The following is a 4,792-nucleotide window of genomic DNA, read 5'->3' as shown; positions in this document are numbered from 1 at the left end:
TCAGCGGCCCATTCCCCTGGCCGCTGGCACCAGTTTTCCTCCGGCGTCCGGAACCCAGGCCTTCGCTCTTCGCTGGGAGGGGCCAGTGCGGTGGGCGAGGGGCTTAGCTCTTTGCTCGCTGTGCGGGTCCCGGGGACAAGGCCGAGGCTGGTGCGGCAGGTGAAGGGCTTAGTTTTTTTTGTTTTGTGTTGTTTTTGACGAGGAGAGCATGGGTTCTGTTTATTGGGGGGGTCCGTCAAAGGGGGGGCTGGTTAGGGCAGCTTGTCTGGCCCCCAAGAAACCCAACTTGAGTCCAGGGCCTCGTTCGTTTCGAAGCCAAAGTCTTCCTCCACCTTTATCTGCACAGGGGCCAGCTCCGGAGTCAGCGGGACTCCCGCCTGGCGCCCTTCCCGTGGCACTTGCCACCTCTTCCACCCGCTGGGCCCTTCGCCAGGGGCCGGGACTGCTGGCTTCTGTGGGTGCTGGCATCCTCCTGGGCGGGGACAGCCCCTCCTTCTCCTTAGACTCGTTCTCAGCGTTGCCTGGGGTGGGGGCATCTGTGCCCTGGCTGCCCTTGTCCTCCGGTAAGATGGAGAACTGGCTGGCCCGGTAGTCATCGCCATAGGAGTCCAGCACCCTCCTGAGGAAACTCCGCTCCTTCTGGAGTCTCTGTGTTATCCTCTGTACCTGATGGAGCCTGTTTAGGACCCGCTCGTTCACCTGCTCAATCTCCCTGCAGCGCCGACCCAGCGCCTGGTACTTCATGCAATTGAGTTCCTGTTGGCGCCGCCGCCAGCCTCGGGCTGCCTCCTCCTCTTCGTCTCGCTTCTGGAGGCTGGAGCTGCCCAGACCCCCAGACACGAACTCCACTTCAGTCTCAAGCTCGCTCTCCAGGATGTGACCACCGAACAGTGGAGGCAGCACCAGCTCTGAGCCAGGAGGTGCTGAGAACTCCTCAAAGCCCATGGCTGCCATGGTCCCCTCTCTCTGCTCCAGCTCCATTTCTCCCCGGCTCCTGGCGCAGAACTTCCAACCTTGCAAACCTTTAGGTTAAAATGGCTAACAGAACAACACGCCCCATCTGATTTCACTGCCAGGCACCCGGCCCCGGCCACTAAGCCTCCTGGGAGTTGTAGTTCTCTATTTCTGGCTCACCTCCCTCGCCCCACCCCTGGAGTCCTGGCTGAAAGGCCCTGCTTGCTGATCTAACGCTGCAGCCAGGCGTCTGAGTCGCCTCCGTCTTTATTCCAGTCCCTATACCATGCCCTCTGACCACGGAGACTATCCGCTTGGGAGGCCAGTCCTCTCTGCAGACTCTCCGCAGGCCCCGGGGGCGTGGCAGAGTCTGGCATGGCGGGCTTCCCTCTTTGCTCTTCGCTTGCCATGCCAACCTTCGCTCACTGCTCCTGCGCCTACATTTGCAAATTAACCGCCATCTTTGTTGGTGGTTAACCGCCATCTTTCTTGGCAGTTAATTTGCATATCACCCTGATTAGCCAATGGGAAGTGTAGCAAAGGTACGGTCAGTTATCCTTTTTGTCTTTTATTAGATAGGTACTTTAATCACTGTTCCACTTGAAAATAATGCAACAGCATTGCAATGGTTTGTGTCCCTACCGATTTATATATTGAAATTCTAACTCCAAAGTGATGGTACTGGGAGATGGGGATTTTGGGAGGAGGTTAGGTTCTGAGGACTGAGCCCTTATGCTGTAAATGGAATTAGTGCCCTTATCAAAAAGTCCTAAGAGGCTCCCTTGTTCCTTGCTCCCTGTGGGACACTAGGAGAGCGTGCCACCCATGAGGAAGCAGGCTCTCACCAGACACTGAGTCTGACAGTGCCATTACCTTGAAATTTTCAGCTATAGAATGTGAGGAATAGTTTTCTGTTGTTTATAAGCCACCATACATGGCATTGTGTTACTGAATCCTGAATAAAATAAGACATTATTCTAAATCTATCTTCTGTAGGCCTGTCTATATTTTGTGATGGGTAACTCAGGTGGTGATTATAGTAATCATAGCTTAGAATATACTTAATTTTAAAACTGAATACTTTCAATGGATAAATATGTAACATCTTCCTGTAAATATTAATGGAAACTCATGCACACACTTAAAAGTGCCTATGTCCTTTTTTTGGTACAGATTCTAGACTTATAGCTCTTTTAGTGTACTGTGTTCCAATGGACAGTAACATCATATATTTGTTTAAGTATTTGAGACTTCCTGTGACCAGGCTTTGAAGTGAACTTTGAGGTGAACACTTTGATGGTTACATTTGAAAGCATACTTACTTTGACCACAAGAAGTTCCAGGTCCATATTGCTTTTATTCAGCCCCTTGGTATATTTCCAGCTATGACTGAGAGCAGTGATTTCTTCAAATGGGCTAAAGTCCAAAGATGTGATGCCTGGTTTATTCATTCCTTGATGATTGTGTGCAAGGTCCCTACAGAGGCAGTATATCCTTTTTTAATTACATGTCATAATACCTCATAGTTATGAGTCCAGGTAGATACTTTTAAACTAATTCTAGCTTATTACGTAACTTGCTTCATTATTAAAGAATCCCAATTTATAAGCATTTTAAGAAAAATGGCCCTAACTGGTTTGGCTCAGTGGATAGAGCATTGGTCTGTGGACTCAAGGGTCCTGGGTTCGATTCCGGTCAAGGGCATGTACCTTGGTTGCAGGCACATCCCCAGTGGGGAGTGTGCAGGAGGCAGCTGGTCGATGTTTCTCTCTCATCGATGTTTCTGGCTCTCTATCCATCTCCCTTCCTCTCTGTAAAAAATCAATAAAATATATTTTAAAAAAAGAAAAATGAAGTTGTTAAATATATTTTACATGCAATACCCACACACTAATATGTATTTTATATCAAACTGTAATTACTGAATTATCAAACTTTTTAAATATCTTTGTTTCCTTTGATAAGCTCAAATACCTTTCAAGAATCAAAAGTCGGTACTCATGGTGCATTCATTTTATGTCACATTTTATATTTAGACAAGAACTAAAAAGTACAGCTGACATAGCTGTGAGCTGATGCTTTCACCTATTTTCCTGATCTTTGTCCTCAATGAACAGTTCAGACATCAGGTTCTCAAACTCGGGCAGACATCAGAGTCACCTGCAGGGGTCACTTAACCTGACTGCTGGGCTCCAGCCCAGAGCTTCTGATTCTGTAGCATTTCTGACAGGTTTCCTGGAGAAATTGATGCCACTGGTCTGGGTGCCTCACTTCAATCACCTCCAGTAACTGTGGTGCTCCATGTTAGTGTCTTCTTAACCCAGCCCTGTCTGAACCACAAGAGAAGGAAATAATGTCCTCCCCCTCCCCCCGCCATGCGTGTGCGTGTGTGTGGAGGGGAGTGGGGGAAGCACTGGGAAAATTGGAGCCTTTTTGTATCACAAAGCAGCCCTTATTCTTAGTGGGGGGGAAAAACAACAGTAGACGGCAGAGCCCAGACAAATGCAAGTTTTGACTTAAATGCTTCAGTTTTGTTTTGTTTCTATCTCTGGCCAAAATAGAGACTGTTCTCAGATGAACTGTGTCATGGATCTTTCCTTATTAAGGTTATTTTCTTTTCTTGGTGATGTTAATATTTTCTCCATAAAAGAAGTTTAGTTTTGAATGTTTCTCAGAGTCCTTGGCTATATTCACAGAATTATTTTTGATAATCATGTCATTTTTCTATCTCCTAATTTACAAAGGCCAGTTAAAAAGGATACAAATTATTATAAGTTTCTTATATATTTTGGATATTAACTCCTTACCAGATGTATCATTGGCAAATATGTTCTCCCATACGGTGAGCTCCCTTTTCATTTTGTTGATGTTTTCTTTTGCTGTGCAGAAGCTTTTTATTTTGATGTAATCTCATTTGTTTATTTTCTTCTTAGTTTCCTTTGCCCTAGGAGATATATCTATAAACATATTGCTTTGAGAGATGTCTGAGATTTTGCTGCCTATGTTTTCTAGGATTTGTATGGTTTCATGACTTACATTTAAATCTTTTATCTATTTTGAGTTTATTCTTGTGTATGGTATAAGTTGGTGGTCTAATTTCGTTTTATTTTTTCATGTACCCATCCATTTTTCCCATCACTATTCATTGAAGAGACTGTCTTTATTCCCTTGTCTGTTCTTGCCTCCTTTGTCAAATCTTAATTGAGCATAATGGCTTGGGTTGATTTCTGGGGTTTTGTCTGTTCCATTGATCTATATGCCTATTCTTGTGCTAGTATCAGGATGTTTTGATTACAGTGACTTTGTAGTATAACTTAATATCTGGTATTGTGATTCCTCCAACTTTGTTCTTCTTTCTCAAGATTGCTGTGACTATTGGGGGTCTTTTTTGGTTCCATATAAATTTTTGGAATAGTTGTTCTAGATCTGTGAAATATGCCATTGACATTTTAATAGGGATTGCATTGACTCTATATATTTCTTTGGGTAGTATGGACATTTTAACGATGTTATGATCTCACTCATATGTGGAATCTAATGGACAAAATAAACTGATGAACAAAATAAATCTAGACACAAGAGACATAGAAACATGGAACAGTCTGATAAATCTCAGAGGGAAGGCGGGGGTGGGTGGGAAGAGATTAACCAACAAATTTTTATGCATATATGCATAACCGATGGAAACATACAATAGTGTGGTGAAGGCCTGGGGCAGGGACAGGGCAGGGGTGGGCTAGAAAGGGTCATTGGGGGACTCTGTAACACTTTCAACAATAAAGATAAATTAAAAGAATAAATTATTATAAAATTATAGGAGTATATGTTAAATGCTGTA

At 44.5% G+C, this 4,792-nt stretch overlaps 1 pseudogene; it reads right to left on the bottom strand.

The window, feature by feature from the left end:
- Positions 1–251: 251 nt before the first annotated feature.
- Positions 252–1,222, bottom strand: LOC132211691 (TCF3 fusion partner-like; annotated as a pseudogene).
- Positions 1,223–4,792: the final 3,570 nt, after the last annotated feature.

Source organism: Myotis daubentonii, chromosome 11 (genome assembly GCF_963259705.1).
Source record: "Myotis daubentonii chromosome 11, mMyoDau2.1, whole genome shotgun sequence".
In the NCBI taxonomy this organism is placed as follows: domain Eukaryota; kingdom Metazoa; phylum Chordata; class Mammalia; order Chiroptera; family Vespertilionidae; genus Myotis; species Myotis daubentonii.
The sequence above is the reverse complement of the archived record's forward strand: the minus strand, read 5'-3'. Positions and strand labels throughout refer to the sequence as shown.